Source organism: Haliotis asinina, chromosome 13, assembly GCF_037392515.1.
Source record: "Haliotis asinina isolate JCU_RB_2024 chromosome 13, JCU_Hal_asi_v2, whole genome shotgun sequence".
Lineage (NCBI taxonomy): Eukaryota > Metazoa > Mollusca > Gastropoda > Lepetellida > Haliotidae > Haliotis > Haliotis asinina.
The window spans coordinates 33,754,908-33,767,622 of NC_090292.1; the positions used below are offsets into that span (position 1 = coordinate 33,754,908).

At 40.2% G+C, this 12,715-nt stretch overlaps 1 protein-coding gene across 4 annotated transcripts in view; it reads right to left on the bottom strand.

Moving 5' to 3' along the window:
• The window catches only part of LOC137260187 (myb-related transcription factor, partner of profilin-like), a 50,474-nt gene that overhangs the window by 19,852 nt on the left and 17,907 nt on the right, over nucleotides 1–12,715 (bottom strand). The window lies entirely within an intron of this gene.

Consider the following 12,715-nt stretch of genomic DNA (forward strand, 5'->3'; position numbering starts at 1 on the left):
TCTTTTGAGTTTTCTGCTCAATAGGGAGGAAGGATACCATCCCGAACCTCCTCAGCACAGATCCCCAACACCTCTTACTCATCTCCTCTACATGGATGACATCGAGCTCCTTGCCAAAGGAGCGACCAATTTGAAGGAACAGGTTCTCCTTGTCGAGTCATTTTCTAATGATATTGGCATGACATTTGGACTCGACAAATGTAATACTCTTCATTTGAAACGTGGCAAGGTAACTAATGATGGATCGGTCAAGCTACAAAGGGGAGGAGTTATTAAGCATCTCGTGGAAGATCAGGCCTACACCTATCTTGGAATGCAAGTTCGAGACAAGCTCCAGAATGTCCACATACAAGATAAACTTCGGGCTGAGTATAAATCTCGTTTAAAGAAAATCTGGAGCTCCGAGCTAAATGCTCGAAACAAGGTCAAAGCCACCAATACTTTTGCTGTGCCAGTTCTCTCCTATTCCTTTGGAGTAGTTGATTGGGCAAAACAAGACATCCAGGGTCTTGACCGCCTGACCAGAAGTATCATGTCAGATAACAGAGCACACCACCCTCGTTCCTCTCTTAATCGTTTATATATGCCACTCAATTCTGGAGGACGGGGTTTGATTAATGTGGAAGCACTTCATGACAGAATTTTATTGTGTACTTTTGCACATATTTATTTATCGGATGATCCTCTGGCGATGCATGTCAAGACTCACGATGAAAGCAAGGAATTCCACAGCTATTTTAAGCGTGCCAAGGTTGTTGGACACAATCTGAAATTGGAAGTTGATTTTGTTGATGGCGATGTACTGCTGGACGGTACAATGATGGGAGTAAACCAGGTGAAGTCCTTCACCAAGTCTGCCCAGAGTCGGTCCTTTGTGGAGAAGCTGTCTGAGAAGCCACTGCACCGAGTGTACATGCAGTGTGTGGAACAGAACAGCAATCCAACCGACTCCTTTGCCTGGATGAAGTCGGCTGGTCTCAAATGTGAAACTGAGGGCTTCCTTTTTGCTGCTCAGGACCAGTCACTTCCCACTCGAAATCGCCAGAATGTGATTCTTAACCAAAATGTGAACATGAAATGTCGTCTTTGCAATGACTTTACAGAGACTGTCCAACATTTTGTCAGTAGGTGCCCTTCCTTGGCACAAACAGCATATCTTAAAAGACATGATGGCATGGCTCGCTGCTTTTACTATTGTCTCCGCCATGCCTGTGGCTTTGACCCCGAGGTCCATCCATGGTACGACCCTGAACATGTCCAGGGTGTCCTGGAAAATGACAGCTATAAACTTCTCTGGAATAGGCCAATATACAACCTGAGACGAATTCCAGTCAACACACCTGATCTTGTCCTTTTTGATAAAGCCAATGAAATTATTTATATCATAGAATTTTCTGTCCCTTTTGACAGCAATGTGATTGGCAAGATTCAGGAAAAGCATGATAAATATGCAGACCTTGCCTTTGAAATGTCTCGCTTGTATCCAAAGTACACAGTCGTTAGGCTCCCCATTGTTCTCGGTGCCCTTGGTTTGGTACCTCCTGATTTCTTGGCGCAGATGAGGAGAGTGCCCGGGTTCTCCACCAGGAGCACAACCCTTCTGACAGTCTGGGTAATGCAGAAGGCTGCAGTGTTGGGGAACCTCCATATTCTCCGGAAATTTCTTGGTGGGTTCGACTAGGCAGTGTTTCCTGGGAGAAGTCCCATTCGCTGTCTGGGCTGCATGTAGAGGGGGCGAGGACCCTGAGCTGATGATGAGCCTTACCGGCCTGACTGTGCCAGGATCACCCGAACCCTCTCTGCTGCCTATCAATCTTAATCTGTAAATTATAATAATATGGGTTATTATATTGCGCTAAACTCCACACAAAAGTGTGCTCAAAGCACAAACAGATTTCATATATCTACATGTTGACAGTCAGTTTCTATTGAAGAGGTAGGTCTTAAGATGCTTCATGAAACAGGTTAGCATTGAAGCTGATTTGAGATGAATAGGGACAGCATTCCATATAACAGCAGCATTATATGCAAACAATCTTCCTCCAAATGTCTTGAGCCTTATGTTGAGGACCTTTAATAGGTGTTGCCCACTGGAACGGAGTGTTCTTGTAGGGACATACTTTTCAACCAGTTCACATAAATAACCAGGTGCTGTATCATTGATACACCGATATGTGAGTGTGAGGATCTTATGAAAATAATGGAGGTAAAAAACGATCAGAATACCACGAGTGGTGCTAAAAATGTTAAATAAAACATGCTCCACATGAGTAATTAGTAAACATGGGTAGGAAATGTGAGAGCACTAAGCGAAGAAATGGGAGTGTACCTTTAATGGTGTCGATTTTCTATTTTGACATAAAATATATTTTTCAATCAGAAGAGAATGAAGCATGTTGTCAGACTTTGCTCACTTCGCTCATAAGAAGACTTGTAATATTCTCTATGCTGCACAAACCCATTTGTGCTACAGTGTGCCTGTGGTAAGGATAACCGGACACTGAAGACTCTCCCAGCAGCCTTCACTACAGAACAGATGCCAGTCAGCCAGGATAACATGACAAGCAAGACTTTACCAGCAGCCCTGTCCACAGACCAGATGCCTGTTTCAGGATAACATGACATGAATCTACCACAGCCCTCTCTACAAAACAGACGCCAGTCAGCCCGGATAAGATGACAATGAAGACTCTCACAGGAGCCCTCTCTACAGAACAGATACCAGTCAATCAGGATGACAAGACAATCAACACTTTCATAGGACCCCTCTCTACAGAGGAGATGCCAGTCAGTTAGGACAACACGACAATGAAAACTCTCACATTAGCCTTAACTTCAGAGGAGATGCCAGTCTGTCAGGATAACATGGCAATGAAGACTCTCACAGCAGCCCTGTCTACAGAACAGAACAAATGTCAGCAAGTCAGGATAACATGACAACCGAGACCTGCAAAGCAACCCTCTCTACAGAACAGATGCCAGTCAGTCAGGATAACATGACAATGAAGACCATCAAAACAGCCTTCAGAACAGATGCCAGTCAGCCAAGGTAACAAGAGAATCAAGACCCTCCAAGCAGCTCTTTCCACAAAACAGATGTGGATAACCTGACAATAAAACACCATTAAAACTGCCTTCAGAACAGATACCATGACAACCAAGACCCTCACAGCAGCCTTCACTTGAGTAGAGATATCAGTCAGTGAGGATAACATGACAGTCATGACCCTCTCAGCAGTATTCGTTTCTGAAGATATACCAGTGATAGTGACATGACAAGCAAGCCTCTCCCACCAGCCCTCTCTACAGAACAGATGCCTGACAGTCTGAATAACACGACAATTAGAAGACTCTTATACAGTGTTCAATGCAGAAACTGTGCTCATCAGGATAACATGACAATGAAGAATGATTCAAGCTGATGCTTGGGAGCTGTTTGTGTTGGGGTAGAACAATGAACTTTTTCAATGAGACCTTTTAGCCCTTTTTCTTTTTGGGCCAGATACCCTGGGCCTCCACGCGGCCTGGCCTGGAAACTATGCCATTCATGAATGAAATGCTAATACCATTTCATTAGAATGGGATAGGCTAACACAGGGTGATTCAATTTTTTTCTGACTGACTGAGTTTGTTTTTACACTGCTTTGAGCAGTATTTCAGCAACATCAGGGCAGAGAACACCAGAAATGGGGTTCACATATTAATCCATGTGGGGATTCACACCAGGGTGTGACAGACCAAAGCTTTAACCACTAGGCTACCGCAGTGAACCTCAGTGTGTTTACCTTGGTATACCATAACACAACATATAGAAGGAATTTATAAGAACAATAAGCAAATATTTTGGTTAACTCCATGATGAGTAAATACATACATGTAAACACATGGAGCACATGTATTTCAAATTTAAAGATGAAATTAAATACTAAGTCAACAGGGTGGACAAAAAAACCATTCTGATAAGATGGAGTGACACCTACATGTTTCACAGTATGACAAAACACAATGTATTACAAGTGTTGTTAGAACAAGCTCAATACTTGCACTGAATGGAACATTAGACTGAGCATTACAAAAACATTACTGACCAGGGAGTGATAGTGTTTTGAAAACTCTCCGATAAAAATCAGGTAGAAATTATTTTTTTAGTGTGAGATGTTGACAATAAATGTACTGGGATAAATAAAGGAAATGGAAGCTAAGAATATGAGGTTAGATATTTACAAGTACATGAGTAAACTCCTAACTAAATGATTGAGGCCTTCAGATTATGGATGGAAAGTATACTTGTGGAACATAAGGAAAGAAAGAGAACTGCATAAGTATACAGTGAACCAATAAGATATCAATGACATAGGGTATAAAGCCAACATCTAAGAGGTGACTGGCATTTATGTGAAGCAGCAGTGGGCTTGTTAACCAAGAGGCCAGGTTAGTGATGCAGCAAGCTTGAGGTGTCAGTGGAGCCCACCTGTAACTAAGTGTCATCTTTATGTGCAGCTTCTTTCAGTGTTGTCACCACCCCTAGTGTACAGAACACAACCTTCTGAACTTGCAAGAACCCATGAATGCCTTGGTATATGAGCAAATGGTGGACACATGTATTTATACAAACACTACTTGCAGGTACAGCAACATGCAGTTAACCTGGACACAGTACCATGACTTGTACTTGTGTACCTAGCAACCCAGCTGTGAATGGGTACCTTGTAATGAGGATGAGAAAGCCAAAGTATCTGGGTGCGAAAAGTGACTGCAAGTGTTGTATGATGCACAGTGAGTTGAGATTGATAGTACGATGTTCAGATTGACATGCAAGGATGGAGGAGACATATACCAGCACCTAGAAGAGGTACTAGTTGTGTTGGTTATGTGTGCTATACATATGTACCATAATAACCTAGTAATAATGTCAGATAAACAATGTGGTAATCTCAAGCGGTATTATTGTAGGTTATGGAGATGCTTATATTCATAAGCCATAGGGTTCCTGAGAAGATAATGTTTGCCACACTGCTTCTGATGTGGTAGTGGGAGGTGTTTGCAGGATCAGTGAGAGGGACACTTGTATGTGGGAAGTGGGAATATTCTCACAGTGGCTGAGCTGACCTGATTATGCACAGTAAACATGGTAAACATTATATGTTTAAAAATTGTGTGTTGTTTTGAGCTTGAATTAATAAATGTGCTTGTTTACGTTTATTGTGTTCTGTTGTGATTCAAGTAACACTTGGGGAATATTATTATTGACCTCATGCATGCATGGTTTTGTTTGTCATAAGCTGACCGATATTGTTGGTATAAGACAACACAAGGATCTTGTGAATACATTTTGTGCAAAGGAGATGATGTAGGCAAAAGGCATTTCAGTATTCTGTGAAGTGAGATCATCGCCTCTGTCAGCTATGAGGTGGTAGGTGACCTTCCCTTGATTTGTGCTGTTGATGGTTACTGAAGTGATACAGACATATTTCTATTTTAGGCAAATAGCACACATTAACTGTGAAAACATTTCAGCCCATCAGGTGAGTAGGTTTTTAGGTAGGTTAAATGAGTAATGACAAATACATACATGTGATTGCGAATTATGCCATGGTGGTGTTGGGCATGACAATGTTGAAGTAGTGCTGAAAATACAGGTGTGGCTCATTACCCAGATTTGTATATGAGGTGATGTTGTGGGGTGAAACTAAGGATGAAGGTTTGATGCTGCTGTTCCAGAGTTGGTTGGTTGGACTGAATTTTAATGTTGCACACCTGGAAGATGTATCAGTACACATGTACCAGTACAGATTCACTGACAGTTATGGTAGCCCAGGGTGAACTGTTGAAAGTGAACTTGCTCTGTTAGTGTTTTGTAAACAAATTATGGACATGTAACTTGCAGTGAGTGAGTGAGTTTAGTTTTACGCCGCACTCAGCAATATTCCAGCCATATGGCGGCGGTCTGTAAATAATCGAGTCTGGACCAGACAATCCAGTGATCAACAACATGAGCATCAATCTGCGCAATTGGGAACCGATGACATGTGTCAACCAAATCAGCGAGCCTGACCACCCGATCCCGTTAGTCGCTTCTTACGACAAGCTGAGTCGCCTTTTATGGCAAGCATGGGTTGCTGAAGGCCTATTCTACCCCGGGACCTTCACTGGTCACATGTAACTTGGAACAGATGGTGTAAATTTATATCATAAAGTGAAATATAACTTGACAAAACTGCAAACATCATTTTGCCATTCATAGAGTAGTTTATATTCATATAATGTGATGACATATCAGCAGTAAAGAATGATCAATGACAAAATTTGTGAAAAAAACCTTGTGAACAAATACTTACTTTTCTAATTAAATGTAAGAAGCTTGATTGGTGCGTAGAGTACTGCTTACACATCAGAAGAAACTTCACATGGTACACAATGCACTATTATGCAATGCATTAAACCAGCAAGAGCGATATACAATGCATGTAAATTCATGACAATATATATAAATATAACATAATTGATTTTTGTATGGTTTTATATTTTTCTATTGGTGACTTGCTTTGTTGTTTTAAGAATTAATATACAAAAAGCAAGTTGGAAGGCTGAGGGAAACCACAATGTGTAGGGTGATAGTTTTGCTAAGGTGTATGCAGGCTGTTGTAAAACTAGTAGAGTACTAACACACACCATTCAGAGATGAGTAAAAGTTCTACCGTGGTACCTTTACGGGTCCCATTTAAAGAGAAAGTACAGGTTGATTTAATGCTATTTATTTACAACAATATACCATACTTATGACTGTTATGAAGAAATTATTGCACCAGTTATGAGAAACAGTATTTGAAACACACTTCCAACCCATTATGTGCTACCTTTCCAACACTAGAAGAATACAGTGGGGCATATGAATTTTTACAACAGTACAAGTTTAGGCAGATTTTGTATATATATATACTGAAAGATATTCAAAACGAGATTGGTATTTGTTGTTCTGGAACAACCACGTTCATTAAAAATGTTGTGCATGTGCCCTATAAAAGCACACGGAATTGTCAAACTGAATCACATTGAGAAAATGTCACACTTGACACAAGACGAAAATAATCAGACTGTTGCTATGGTTAGCAGCGTTTCATGAGATTTGATGACTGTCAGGCATTGTAATGTGCATTCATACACCATTGGTTAACTAACAAAAGGTTTTGGGGCCAAGGGAAGTGATGCATTTGTCCACGACCTGGTGCACCACCTTTGACTACAGCTCGACAGGACCACAATATGCGAGTGTCACACTTGCAAAATAGGTTCAAAACAGTTGGTGATGCTGCAAAGAGGACAAATGACAGCCTTAATGCTGGTTTAACGTACCCTTTGCAGATGGGCAGCAACAGATTTATCGACGTGAAAAAAGACTTGAACATGGTCGTTTTTTAACATGGTCGTTTTGACCAAAGACAAGTGTTGAATTGACGTGAAATGTGCGTGTTCCAGTGCCCCCGGAGACTGTCTTGCAGTGCACGGTGGATACACGCGATATTGACTGCAAGTGACTCCCTCCTTTGTTTGATACTGTTGCGTCCCTGACGTTGTTGATTGGACATGTTCTGATTAAGTTATCCACAGATGTTTATTTAAAACATATGGGCCAGTTACTATATATGTTGACATTTGAGTGAGTACATAAAGTATGAATGCCAAATTGCATTTTTAATGGCTTTCAGTACATTACCAGTTATTATGTAACCGAATCACTCAGTTTAATGAGTTCATTGTCCATTTGATTAACCTGAAAGTCACTTGGAATGGGGTAGACCTATACCCATAGAAACAGAGCTTCAGACCTAAACTGGTTATTCAGAGAGAATTCCATTTCAGAATTTAGGATATGACAGCATTCTAACAGGTTATTCATACCATACTGTAAATGTGATTTTATATTGGAGAAAGCAATTATTGGAGACGTTTATACTGTAATGAGGTGTTTGCTACATGAGCTGATGGACACTACATATTGAGACCCATGTTGAAAACTACTTGAAAGGATTATACAAAACATTCCAATGGCCAAAGTGACCAACATACACCTAATGGGGACACACCTATTGCACTGATGAGCTAATACCATAACGCCTTACAAGTGAACGCACATAATAACAGATTAGTTGATCCCATCACATTTATAGTACTACAGTTTTACGATGAATGGGGAATTAAATGTGCTACTAGTTACAAAACTGGTGTCAGGTAAAGTCGACATGTGGAAATGCCCAGTGGGGAATTGCTAAGCAATATACATGCTAGAAGAATGATTAATACAAATATTAAATATTACTTGGTGTTATTCCAATTGATAATAACATTTAAAGTACTAACATTCCATATTTAGGAAGAATGGGTTTGAAGATAAACATATCTACAAATATTGCACTCACCATATAGAAGAAGTGTGTTTAGGGAGGTACCATTCCTCGCACCAAGGGCTAGTTTAAGGGCTTGAAATTGAACTGAATTTAGTTTCTGAATGTTGGGGGGGGGGAAGAGTGAGTGGAGGACCGGAGCGGCCTAGTCCAGTCTCGACAGAATAAGGGTTTTATAGATGTTAAGTAATGTGTGTTTGTCGGCAACCAGTTTGTGTCGCTGATGGCTCTCATTAAGTTGAGATCCTTTTGACAGGAACTGCCCAAGTTATGAATGTGGGGTGTCCATGTTAGTTGTTGGTCGAAAGTTACTCCTAAGAATTTTGCTTCCTTTTTGAATTCAATTTTTTGGTTATTAAGGTGAAGTTTGGGTGTACAATTTTCCATATATTGATTTTTGAAAAGTATGCCCACGTTTTTTTTACTTTAATGAGCTCGAGGAACCCCCATTTTTGGGCCCTATTTTGAATGTGATTAAGCATTTCTTGACATTTATTGGTGGCTTGTTTAGTCGAGGTAGAGGAGGTCCAGAAGGATATATCATCTGCAAATTTAGCTCTAGAAATTTTCGGCCAAGAATTAGGAAATATGTTGTTTATCATAAAGTTGAATAGAGTGGGAGATAGAATGCTGTCCTGGGGGGTCCAGTTATCTAATGGATAAGGGTCTGAAATGGTGTTGTGAGATTTGAGAGTTATTTGTCTATCATTAAGGAATGAGTGAATGAAATTTAGAATCCTCCCGTGTATGGCATGATTTTGAAGTTTTTGAAGTAGGCCGTTGTGCCAAACCATGTCGAAAGCTTTGCTAAAGTCTATGAAAATGGCTATTGTGTATTGTTTTTGTGCTTGGGCTACTTTGACATCTTGCTCCAAATGCAAAATGTGGTCTAAACATTGCCGGTTTGGAGTAAAGCCGCTCTGGTCCTCTTTACTAAGATTTTTCGACTGAATGAGGTGCTTGAGCCTGTTATTGACTATTGTTTCTAAAGTTTTACATAAGTGGGAGGTTAGAGAAATGGGGCAGTATGAATCAGGCTCATGGTCGGGCTTCCCTGGTTTGATCATTGGCACCACCCTGGCTGTTTTCCATGTGTCTGGGATAGTTCCTGTGGTCCAGATTTGGTTGAAGAGAGTGAGTGTTATGTGGTGCATGTTAGGTGGTAGTTTGTTTAGTATAGTGTATGTGAGTGTATCTGGACCGGGGACTGAGGCTGACTTTTTGTTTCTGAGTGCTGATTTAAGTTCATGTATGTTGATGTTTTTGTTTATGGGGAGTTCAGTGTGGGGTGGTTGCTGAGTGTATGTTGGGTGTTTCTTAATAGTGTCTTGAAAGGCTGGTGGGTAGTTGGTGGAGCTACTGGTGGCCGAAAAGTGGGCAGCAAACTTGTTTGCCTCAGATTTGTTTGTGGGGAGATCCGGGAAGTTAGGTGAAATGGTTTTTTTAGAAGTACCCTTTATGGCTTTAAATTTGTTCCACATGTGTCGCGAGTTTTGTTTAGATAGCCTGACGGTGGAGTAGAATTTCCTCCAGTGATTTGATTTTGCTGCCCTGAGTAAAGGGGAACTGGTGTGGAGCAATTTCCATGGACTGGTGTAAACTTTTGTTACTGTTTTTCTCCTCTGAGTACCTGGATGATATCCCAGAATTCGTGACTGGTTCGTGACCTCTGCTGCGCAGTCCGTATGCGCAATTGATAGTTTAATTATAGACAGATCAACTAAGGCGAAGTCATTTTTACTTCATTACAAATGTATTATGAAAACAAAGGAAACACTTTGAAGGTTAATCATCTGCCAGTGGTAGAAATGGTAAAAAACTATTAGGACGGAAAAATAACGAAGCCAATGTAAGTCTCTATATTTTGTCTCATAACCCTAATTAGTTTATTGTCATATTTGTATGATTTTGAAAATTAATAAAAGAACACACAGTCTGCTTATACTCATAGTAAATTTCAAACATAACAGCAACATTTATACATTGTATAGATTGCCAATGTGGATCCTATTTCACACACATACGCGATCTAGTGTGTGTTTTCTGTCATATTGATTCTGCTGAATGCTACAACAAATAAATTAAAACAAAATGCAAATAATGAATGTAAAACAGACGTATTTTATAGCGACAATGTCAGGCTACTACCTTGTTCAGGAATGTATCCATCGATATCCATGTAAAAGAAATCGTATTCCATTCATCTGCAGCTGGTAAATAATCCTGCTCTGTGTCGCGTGTCTTACAACTGTCTCATTTGCGAAAAAGTAACACATCGTTTCACGTCTTTCGTTGGTGAAAACCTGATAAACCTCTCATTGGTCTCCCAAGATAGTACACCTGGCAACAAATTGTATGATGTCCGCTATTCTAAGTAATTTAGTTAACCAATAATGAGCAATCAATCAATCAACGCAAGGGTGGTTAATTCTTTGAAGGGAGGATGTTGTTTTTACACTCGCACTTTACGACAGGGTGTAGTCATCTACACACACTGCCTTTTGACAAAAGTAATAAATCAATCAGTGTGTTATTGGTTAATCCTTTGATCGATGTTTGTTTTTGTAACTCAGCTGATAAACCCTCTTGCATCACTTACATGCACATATTACATAACATACAATACATTTGCCATTACAGACCTTAATTTATAATGTTGAGTATTTACTCCAGACAGGAGAAATGCCAAATGAGAACCTTTGTTGAGTAACCGAAGTGGTGTTACTACTAATTATACCTGTTATAAATTCATTAATTGACCATCCAGAGAATGATGACAAATAACACGTGTAGGTTTACACCATCAAACGCGAGTTAGAGCAAGGAAGATGTAATCTCTGTGTCGCATGCAGCCTGAAAACACTTATGGGCCGAAACTGTTTTGAGGATACCAAGGGAATTTCGTTACATAAGGAATACATACAGGCATTTGCTGTGCACTTGGGTAAATAGGTGAAATAAGGGGTTTTTTTACGTAAGAAAATTTTCAGATTTCTCTACCAAAGGCAAAGTCATCGTTCTTTGTTTACGAATTCAAATAAATCAACTGTGAGTTTTTATTATCATAAATAATAAACCACTGTAGCTACCATAGCTACGAACACTCAAAATTACCCAAATATAAAGCTTTGCAATCTTCCAGAGAGAAACAAATGGCTTGCTACGTACCTGTAGACATCATATTTTCTTGTAACATGATTAAATATTGAGGTTAAAAACAGAGAAATAGGATCAAATTGAGTAACTATACCATCCAAGCATCCGAAAAAAACTACACTGCTGGGATATTTTGTTACAATCAGACAAGGAATACCATGGATATTTTTACATAATGGCAAATGATGGGCATCCGGCCTCCTGACTGTTTAGGTGAAGAAATTCTGCTAATATGGACAGGAGCCCAGTTCCTTTGTCCGTCATGGACGAAGGAGCGTGCGCTGACCAATTTGCAGTTTGGTTTCGTAATTAGACCGTTGGCGAGAAACATTATTCGCTCCGCATCAGTGCCCCTTTAATCTTTAGTATGGTTTCTTAGTTTTTTTGCCAAAGTTAATTTTGAACGGTCCCTTTTTGATTGATTTAGGGCCTTTTTTCTTGCCTTTCTGGCATTAGTTATGTCAGAGCTCCACCAGGGGACTGTTTTTTTGTGTGGGGTTTAGCCGAAAGGAGGGAATGCATTTATCTCTTATCTTTAGAATAGTGTTTGTGTAGTTGTCGTTGAAAGTGTTGATGTTGGGGTCTTGTATAGTGCTTATGTTTACTTGTTTGCATAATGTAATGAATTTGTTCCAATCTGCTTTTTTTAGGTTGTAGCTGATGTCTGTGGTGGAAGTGGGTGGGGTGTTGGTAGGTGGGGTGGGAGTGGAGATGTGTGATTGTATTGTTATTGTGATGGGGCAGGGGTCACTGCCCCAGGTGTCGTCGTGTACCTCCCATGTACAAGCTTGCGTAACTTTGGGTGTGGTGATTGTGATGTCTATGGCTGTGGGTGATTGTAGGTTTGTAAGGGGGTAGCGTGTGGGTTTATTATTGTTTAGGGTAGTAAGGTTATGTTGATTAAGCCAGTCAGATAGGCGGGTTCCATTGGTATCAGTAAAGTCTCTAGTGCCCCATAGTGGGTGGTGAGCATTAAAGTCTCTGAGGATAGTGGTGGATGGGGAGATGAATTTAGAAAGGGTGTCCAGGTCTTGGGGGGTAATTTTCAGATCAGGCTTTGTTGGAAATATTACCCTTTTATTTCAATTACAGGAGAGACCTGAGTTAATAATTTATCATTCTGTCTTTTTCTCAGTATCTTTTTCTAAGTATCTCTT